Raw genomic sequence first — 10001 nt, 5'->3', positions numbered from 1 at the left:
TCTTAGCTTCATGATTTCCAACATCTCTCATAACATCTCCTGAATAATCCTTCCTTTCGACATCTTGTTTCTCCTCAACTGTCCATTTACGTCCTCCCTCCTCAGTATCCAAGGGCCCAAACACATCTTCCAGGTTAAGAAACACTTTGCCTGCACTTCGCACAAAACTGTCTACTACATTCACTTCTCGCTATGTGGTCTCCACTGCCTTGGGAAATGAAGTGTGGACTGAGTGACTGCTTTTCAGAAAATCCAAGTTCCATCTTCAAGAAAGACCCTAAACTACTACTTCCCCGCCTCATTAGTGGACCAGCCCGTTCCATGGCCAACATCTCTGTCTCAGGCTTACTGCAGTGTTCCGGAGAAGCTCAGTATATGCGTGAAGAACAACATTTCCAGTGCGAGCAGCAGCGAAGGTAAGACCATTTGGTTTTAAAAGTGCTTTCCGGTAGCGGGCAGCGGTGTTTTTTTTTTCTCTTTCACTCTCTCTTCACAGAAAGAGCGGGAGCACCAGGGGGAAGTGACGACGACCAGAGGGGCAGCCGAGACCCGGAAGCAGTTAGTGTAAGCTGACCTGGGTAGGTTTTTTCCCCCTTTAAAAGCGCGAAGGAGAGGAACCTGAGGCACTACACGGGTAGTGCCTCCCACCCGCCCTCCTCCTCTAACCTAATAATAACACCTGTTGTGGTAAGTAGGTAAGTGCTGAATTTTGCTTGTTGTATTCTTTAGACCCAGTTTTTTTTAAAATAAAAGTTAGCTTTAGAGGGATGGCAGTGAAGGCAGTGCAATGTTCCTCCTGCAACATGTATGAGGTGAGGGATGCCATCGACGTCCCTGCCGATTACACTTGCAGGAAGTGCACCCATCTCCAGCTCCTCCAAGACCGTGTTAGGGAACTGGAGCTGGAGTTGGATGAACTTCGGATCATTCGGGAGGCAGAGGGGGTCATAGATCAGAGTTATAGGGAAGTAGTAACTCCAAAGATGGCAGATAGATGGGTGACAGTGAGGGGGACTGCGAGGAAGCAGCCAGTGCAGGGACCCCCTGCGGCCGTTCCCCTCAAGAACAAGTATACCGTTTTGGATACTTGTGGGGGGGATGACTTACCAGGGGTAAGTAACGGGGCTCAGGTCTCTGGCACGGAGCCTGTCCCCGTTACTCAGAAGGGAAGGGTGAAGAAGAGCAGAGCAGTAGTAATTGGGGACTCGATAGTTAGGGGCACAGATAGGCGGTTTTGTGGGAACGAGAGAGACTCACGTTTGGTATGTTGCCTCCCAGGTGCAAGGGTACGTGATGTCTCTGATCGTGTTTTCCGGGTCCTGGAGGGGGAGGGGGAGCAGCCCGAAGTCGTGGTCCATATTGGCACCAACGACATCGGTAGGAGGAGTGCCGAGGATGTTAGACAGGCTTTCAGGGAGCTAGGTTGGAAGCTCAGAGTTAGAACGAACAGAGTTGTTGTCTCTGGTTTGTTACCCGTGCCACGTGATAGAGATTCGAGGAATAGGGAAAGAGAACACTTAAATGCGTGGCTACAGGGTGGTGCAGGAGGGAGGGATTCCGGTTTTTGGATAACTGGGGTTCTTTCTGGGGACGGTGGGACCTCTATAAACAGGATGGTCTTCACCTGAACCTGAGGGGCACCAGTATCCTTGGGGGGAGGTTTGCTAGTGCTCTTGGGGGGGGGGGGGGGGTTTAAACTAACTCTGCAGGGGCATGGGAACCCAGATTGTAGCTTCAGGGTGCAGGGCCTGGAGTGTAGGGAGGTTACGAACATGGCATCAATTTCCAAGGAGGGTGTCTGTAAACAGGAAAGTGGCTTGAAGTGTGTATATTTCAATGCAAGAAGTATACGAAATAAGGTAGGTGAACTTGCAGCGTGGGTTGGTACCTGGGACTTCGATGTTATGGCTATTACGGAGACATGGCTAGAACAGGGACAGGATTGGCTGTTGCAGGTTCCAGGATTTAAATGTTTTAGTAGGGTCAGAGGTGGGGGTAAAAGAGGGGGAGGTGTGGCATTGCTTGTCAAAGATAGTATTACAGTGGTGGAAAGGACGATGGATGAGGACTTGACATCTGAGGTAGTTTGGGCTGAGGTTAGGAATAGGAAAGGTGAGGTCACCCTGTTAGGGGTCTTTTACAGGCCTCCTAATAGTCCTCGAATCATTGAAGAAAGGATAGGGAAGGTGATTCAGGAGATGAGTGACAGTAATAGGGTGGTTGTTATGGGGGACTTTAACTTTCCTGATATTGATTGGGAAAGCTATAGCTCAAGTTCGTTAGATGGCTCAGTGTTTGTTCAATGTGTGCAGTAGAGTTTCCTGACACAATATGTAGACAGGCCAACAAGAGGTGAGGCCATACTGGATTTGGTTCTGGGTAACGAACCAGGCCAGGTGTTAGAATTAGAGGTAGGTGAGCACTTTGGGGATAGTGACCATAATTCGGTGATTTTTACTCTCGTGATGGAGAGGGATAAGTGTGTACTACAGGGCAAGAGTTATAGCTGGGGTCAGGGAAATTATGATGCGGTGAGGCATGACTTAGGATGTGTGGCTTGGAAAAGTAGACTCCAAGGCAAGAGTGTAAATGATATGTGGAGCTTGTTCAAGGAGCAACTATTGAGTGTCCTTGATAATTATGTACCTGTCAGGCAAGGAGGAAAGGGTCGTGCGAGGGAGCCGTGGTTTAATAAGGAATTGGAATCCCTTGTTAAATGGAAGAGGGCGGCCTATCTCAAGATGAGACGTGAAGGTTCAAATGGGGCGATTGAGAGTTATAGGGTAGCCAGAAAGGACCTGAATAGAGAGCTAAGAGCAGCAAGGAGGGGACATGAAAGGTCTTTAGTCGGTAGGATTAGGGAAAACCCTAAGGCTTTCTATAGGTATGTTAGGAATAAAAGAATGACTAGGGTAGGAATAGGTCCAGTCAAGGATAGTAGTGGGAAGTTGCGTGTGGAGGCGGAAGAGATTGGGGAGACACTGAATGAATACTTTTCTTCAGTATTTACTCAGGAACAGGGCATTGTCGTCGATGTGAATACTGAGTCACAAATAAGTAGAATGGATGGCTTTGAGGTATGTAGAGAAGAGGTGTTGGAAATCCTGGAAAAGGTGAAAATAGATAAGACCCCTGGGCCTGATGGCATTTATCGTAGGATTCTCTGGGAAGCAAGGGAGGAGATTGCAGAGCCATTGGCCTTGATTTTCATGTCCTCTTTGTCTACAGGAGTAGTGCCAGAAGACTGGAGGATAGCAAATGTGGTTCCCTTGTTCAAAAAGGGGAGTAGGGATAACCCTAGTAACTATAGGCCGGTGAGTCTCACTTCTGTTGTGGGCAAAGTCTTATAGAGAATTGTAAGGGATAGGATTTATGCACATCTGGATAGGAATAATGTGATCAAGGATAGTCAGCATGGTTTTGTGAAGGGCAGGTCGTGCCTCACAAGCCTTATTGAATTCTTTGAAAAGGTGACGAAGGAGGTTGATGAGGGGAAAGCGGTAGTTGTGGTATATATGGATTTTAGTAAGGCGTTTGATAAGGTTCCCCATGGTAGGCTACTGCAGAAAATACGGAGATATGGCATTGAGGGTGAGTTGGAGGTTTGGATTAGGAATTGGCTGGATGGAAGAAGACAGAGGGTAGTAGTTGATGGCAAAGTTTCTTCATGGAGTGCCGTCACTAGCGGTGTTCCGCAAGGATCTGTTTTGGGACCATTGCTGTTTGTCATTTTTATAAATGACCTGGAAGAGGGATCTCACGTTGCTTTGTGAGACTAGAGAGCAAATTACACGTGTTCTGACCAATGTTTTACATTCCTTTTTGGACTCCTGGGAGTGGTTAGAGGATTTCAGGACTACTAACGTGGTTCCAGTTTCAATAAGGCTAGCGAAGATAATGCAGCAAATTACAGAGCAGTGAGACGAACATCACATGTAGGGAAACTTTTGGAGAAGCCTCTTAACGAGAGAATTAATTGCAACTTCTTCAGAGAAAGTTTGACCAGCGAGAGTCAGCATGGTTTTGTCAGAGGAATTCATGCCTGACAGATCAGGTTAATTTTTTTTTAGGAAGTGATCAGATGTGTAAACGAGGATAGTGAAATTGATTTAGTTTATGAGGATTTAGAAAACCTTTGACAAGTTCCCACAACGGAGACTGGTAACAGGGTTATTATAAAAGGGATACAGCGTCACGTGGTAAGTTGGTTCGAAACTTTTTGGGTGGTTGGAGACAAAGGAAGGTGCTGTTTCTGAGACGTGGAACTGGTATTCAGTGGTGTACCACAAGGATCAATGTTGTGTCCCTTAATGTTTGTGATTGCACATAAACAATACAGAAATAATGTTGGGGAAATGATAAGAACATTTGAGGAGGATATGAAGATTGGCAAAGTCGTGAACAGTGAGGAAGAAGATCTTAGGTTCTAGGATTTCAGAGTTGCATTTGTCAAATGGGCAGATAGGGGGAGCTGAAAATAACAATAAAAACATCAGGCGATGCATTTTGTAAGTAACACGTCATGGGAGTACTCAAAGAACGGTAGGGCACTGGGAAACCCAAAGGAACAGAGTGACTTTGCACGTGGGTCCACAGATTTGTGAAGGCAGCAGAATATAAGAAGAAAAGCACGACTTTATAAGTCAAGACAAACTTTAGGAGAGCAGGAAAATAGGTGTCACATGTAGAAAAGTTCGTGATGAAAGCATTTGGCACGCTTGCCTTCATTAGTCAGAACATTGATTACTGAAGTTCACATGTCATGTTCTGGCTGTACAGAACATTAGTGGAGCCACATTTAGAATACTGCTGACAATTCCGATCACCTTCAACAGGAAATATATTCTAAAACTTGAAAGAGTGCAGAAAAGATTTACAAGGCTGTTACAGTGTCGAGAGGGCTTGAATTGTCAGGAGAGAGTGTTTGAGCTGAGGCTCTTCTCAGCAGTGTTCCAGGATGGTGTGTAAACTTCTAGACGTTTATAAAATCCTGATTGGGGTTGGATCGGTGACTGGCCTAGGCCTTGTTTTTACCCAGGATGGTGGAATTCAAAACGAGAGGGCACAAGTCTAACGGGTTTCACACGGACACACTAAACAAGGGACAAATTGTGATAGAGAGATATTTGGATTTCCAACAGACATCATCTCAGCTTAGTCTTCGATTTTAAAAAAATGGGCATGTACTTGGGAAAATAGTTTGAAAGGTAAACCATGAAGAGAACGTTAATGATATAAAAGTTGAGTGATGTCGAGATGAGGAAGTTTGTGAGTAAAACATTGACCAATGCAGTATGAAGTGGAGAATGAGATGTTCGCAGGAACATTCAATAACGACCCTTTTATTTAAATTAGATATTGCAGGATTCTGAAATACAGAGGGACCTGGCTGTCCTGTTTCGTGAATCACATTAACATGGTCTGCCGGGGTAGCAACTGATTAGGAACGCAATAAGTCTTTTAATTCATTTGTTCAGCAATGACTGGGCCAACATTTATTTCCCCACTCCTATCAGTACTTGAGACGGTGAGAGCCTAATCGAAACACTGCATTTCGTGATGTCTTTTTTTTGGAGAAACGAAGTGTTGCAGTTATCAAATTGCAACTTTCTCTTTTCCTGTTCACAGTTTAATGTTCAAATATTCAGTTGATATCAGAGAATGCAGAGTTTCTCCAGCAATTATGCTTGTGTTTTAGATTTCCTGCATCCACTGTTTATCTTTATTTAGTCATTTAAATGATCTGAGTTTATTGAGGAATGGAATGTTGCAAGCTGTCAAACATGTGACAGAAGATTCAAACTGAATGCTGGCAAGTTCATCATCAATTTTCCGAAGCAGATCAGCTGAGGTGGGTATAGAGTCAAAAAGTGTGTTGCTGGTCAAGCAGCAACCGGGGAGCAGGAAATTCGATGTTTCGCGTACAAGATGTTCATCAGGAAGGCTTGAATCGTCGATTCCCCGCTCCTCAGATGTTGTCTGACAGGCTGTGATTTCCAAGTGCTACACTTATTGACTTTGATCTCCAGCATCTAAAGTTATCACTTTCTGCTGAGGTGCGGTACAATCAGGTACTGTTCCTGAGATGTAATAACGTGGTCCTGATGACAGAGTGAATTTGTAGTTGAAAACGCATCTGTGAATCAATATTATTCTCCCGATCCCACTCTGCCAAGGACAGGCTGTTTCGATGGAGCTTGCTGTTACAGCCAGTCAATTTGACAGTTGTGCATTTGGCAGGTCGCGAAAACGTGAATTCCCAACACGTTGTCTCGACTCGAATACAATACTGTGACGTTCGGTCCTGGGTCTGCCACGGCCTAAATTTGAAAGTGGTTTTGCTTGTTTGCATGTGCATAGTCGGTGTAGTGTATATTTGTGTCTGAGAGTGTAACCAGTTTTATTTTCTGATGGGTTTTAAAAATGAAGCGATCAACAGAATATTGATTTTAATTTTTCTTTGATAATGTAAATCTGAACCAAAGACATGAATTGTTGAAGAAACTCAGCAGGCCTGACAGAATCTGTGGAGAAAAACTGAGTTAAAGTTTTAGATCGACAGAAACCCGTTACTTATACATTTGTACATTATAATGCTAGGAAAACTATCAGTTTTATCTATTGAAGCAGGATTTTTATCAAAATATCTCAATGACAGACAACCGTCACCTTTACAAATTCAAAAGGACTTTATTGACTATAATGCAGTTTCCGTTGCTCTCAGCTGGTGAAAGGCTGTGCTTAAATGATTGCCTTCTTTCGTTTCCTTTCTCTCAGTTTGCAGCAATGTCGAATGGAGAATTGGTCATTTGAGTGTCTCACTCAGCATGTGTCTCCATACGTCTCTCTTTGTCTCTGTGCATCCATCTCACCCTCTTCCTGTTACACATTCTCCGACACTCTGCCTGTCCATACAGCTCTTTACCTATTTCGGCTCTGTGAAAAGTCTGACATTTCGAGACAATTTGAGTGTGCAGCTGCTGAGAGGCTTTTTGCCCACTGACTGGAGTACGTTGAACTGGGCTCACATTCTCCGGTTAATGTGTCTGTCACTTCAAACCTGGCAAGGCGACACTTCTTCCTCAAACAATTATGACTGTTTCGAATTCAAAATAGAATTCCTAATCCACCAGGAAAAAAAGCAATTACACTACAAATAAAGAAGCACAACGATGTATATATTTTTGGTTTAAATGTATGAACGGTGACATCAGAGAATGAGAGTGATCACCTGGTGGTATCTCTGACATGACCACAAAATTCCCCGGCAAATCTGCAGCGTCTCCTGCCTCATCTCGTTATTCCGACCTAACTGGGAATGAAGGAGGGGGAATAAAAGAGGAGGAGAAGCAGAAGTGCTTGTGGAATAATGGAAAGAAACTACAGACATAAGTAATATTTCGGAATAAAAAAACATGGCATTCACTGTTGGAACTTAACCTGGATCACCAAATCTTAACAGGGTGAAAGTCCAAGACGCTGAGTTACTTTCGCAAAGACTTGAAACACCAAGCCCAAATATGAACGCAACAAGTAGGCACCGCTGGGAGTTGAACCCAGAATCTCCTGTTTACTAGACAAGCGCTTTAACCAACTAAGCCACGGCGCCACAACAACGATGCCCTTACTCATCCATATGTGGAGTTGCTTAACCACTTCCTCGCAGTACTTGGACATGTGTTTTCGGATCAATGTTGCTCTCAGAGAATTGCAATCAATCCTCGAATTTTCAAACACAAACAGTTTACAGCTGAAAATTCTCTACTGGATAGGCACAGAAAAACATAATCTCTTCTTGCATTCATTTAAAACTGGTATTTTCACCTGGTTAAAGTGACAGGAGAAAGAGGAGGTGCTCATTCTATCGGGGCCCATGAACCACGTTAATACAGACAGAGGGGACATCACATCAAGAGGAACAAGGTCATTGTGGTGATATGACTAGGAGTAATGTGTAAGTAAGTATAATCATTGGGCAGTAAAAGCTGACGTAATGGAACCGACATTGAGTTTTGCACCATCTGTTCCGCGCTCACTTCCTGCATTATGCCTTCCAGGCATCATTGTCTATCACTTTATTTCACTGTCTTCGTCCACGTCTCAACTTATTCCAGACGATTGCAGATGTCTGACAGGAACCTTTAACTTTTCGAAACGAATTCCTCGAGTATAGTCAATGGGAAAGGATTCAATGGGCCCGGGTTCAATTCCCGACTCAGGCGACTGACTGTGTGGAGTTTGCACATTCTCCCCGTGTCTGCGTGGGTTTCCTCCGGGTGCTCCGGTTTCCTCCCACAGTCACAAAGATGTGCGGGTTAGGTGAATTGGCCATGCTAAATTGCCCATAGTGTTAGGTTAAAGGGGGTAAATGTAGGGGTATGGGTGGGTTGCGCTTCGGCGGGTCGGTGTGGACTTGTTGGGCCGAAGGGCCTGTTTCCACACTGTAAGTAATCTAATCTCAATGCATATCCAGAATTACCACAGTGATGGAGGGGATGAATTATTTTCCTCAAGCTTTCAACTCCTCAGCACAGACATGATACCACTCGAGGGGAATTTCCAGGATTTACATTCAGCGACACTGAAGGATCAGCGAGATGCATCCAACTCAGAAAGGTGATATGATTGGAGGGGGATTAGTGGTGGTCGTTTGCCGTGTATCTGCTGCCTTTGTCGTGATATACGGATGGAAGCAATTTCTGACCGATTCTGGCAGGATCTGGGTGTGTGTTCTGCATGCAAGCAAGAATTTGTTTTCATTCTAATAATTCACAAAAAGAGAAATAAATCTTCATTACCTGAGTGGGAATTATATCCAGGTCTGTGCGATGCAAACTCGGACTACTGAACAAGGACCTCCTGTGATGCTGACTGTAAAACTTACAATCTGACTTGTAGACACTCTTGTGTCTGTCGTTGACTCCATAACAAACTTCAGCTGCAAAGTTGCTCACTCCAAGTTTCGAAAAAGTTCATATTATCGCACTGGATTTCAATGTGAAGAAAGCGGAACTGTGATAATCTGATGTTGTTCAGCAGATGCACTGCAGGAAGGCACAGAACAGGCTGGTGGTCACAGGGCCTCATTTTGACGCGCTGATATCCGGTGAGCGGGCAGCACCAATAAGGGTGTCGTGACACTCGTCTGATTCCAGATCCCGGGCTAGAAATGACCAGAGTTTTCTCGCTGAACTTGTTCAGGGTCTTGAAAGGAAGAGGCCATGACTCAGATTATGAAAGTACATTTCACTGGAGTGGATCATGTAATCGCGTAGTGACTGTGAATACAGCAATGGAAACGTCCAGCAGATATGCAGGCAACACTGAAGGAGGCACGTGAAGACGAATGTGTACAATTTGACAGGCACTGCTTCACAAAGTGTGACGTATTTAATTAAAGCAGTGACATTAGTTATCTTTACTCGTTCTTCACCTTGGAAATCTTATATCCCCCCGATATAAATGTCTCCATTACATATGGAAAAGATGAGAGGAAGTCGATGGTGGATCGGCTCTGTGGTGTAATGGATAACACGTCTGTAATTGAATCAGTCTATTGTAGTTTTGAGTTCTACTTAGCTCAATTGCAGCATGCTGCTATGTTGAAGTCAGTCATAACTGGTTTTATAAATACATTAAGGGCAAAGAGGAGTCTGCGAAGAGTACTGGGACACCATAAAAATCAATAAGCCCGTCTCTGTTTGGTGCTGCTCGAGATGGGGGAGATATGAAACCTGTGCTTTGTATGGACGCTTACTGTGGGGAAGGACATAGTATATAGAACATAGAAGAATACAGCGCTGAACAGGTCCTTCGGCCCTCAATGTTGCGCTGACCTTTGAACTAATCTCAGCTTATTCCCTTGCAATATACTATCATCACCCATGTGCTTCTCCAAGGATTGTTTAAATCTCCATAATCTGGCTGAGTTAACTTCACTGGCAGGCAGAGAATCCCGCGCCCTTACCACTGTCTCAGTAAAGAACCTGCCTCTGACATCT

At 44.5% G+C, this 10001-nt stretch overlaps 1 non-coding gene across 1 annotated transcript; it reads right to left on the bottom strand.

Moving 5' to 3' along the window:
* Positions 1–7535: 7535 nt before the first annotated feature.
* trnat-agu (transfer RNA threonine (anticodon AGU)) lies at positions 7536–7609 on the bottom strand. The gene has a single exon. It is a non-coding gene; the product is annotated as a tRNA-Thr (tRNA).
* Positions 7610–10001: the final 2392 nt, after the last annotated feature.

This window comes from Chiloscyllium plagiosum, unplaced genomic scaffold (genome assembly GCF_037043375.1).
Source record: "Chiloscyllium plagiosum isolate Xiang-an unplaced genomic scaffold, Cpla_swu_hap1 HiC_scaffold_18, whole genome shotgun sequence".
NCBI lineage: Eukaryota > Metazoa > Chordata > Chondrichthyes > Orectolobiformes > Hemiscylliidae > Chiloscyllium > Chiloscyllium plagiosum.
This window is presented reverse-complemented; position numbering and strand designations above follow the sequence as displayed.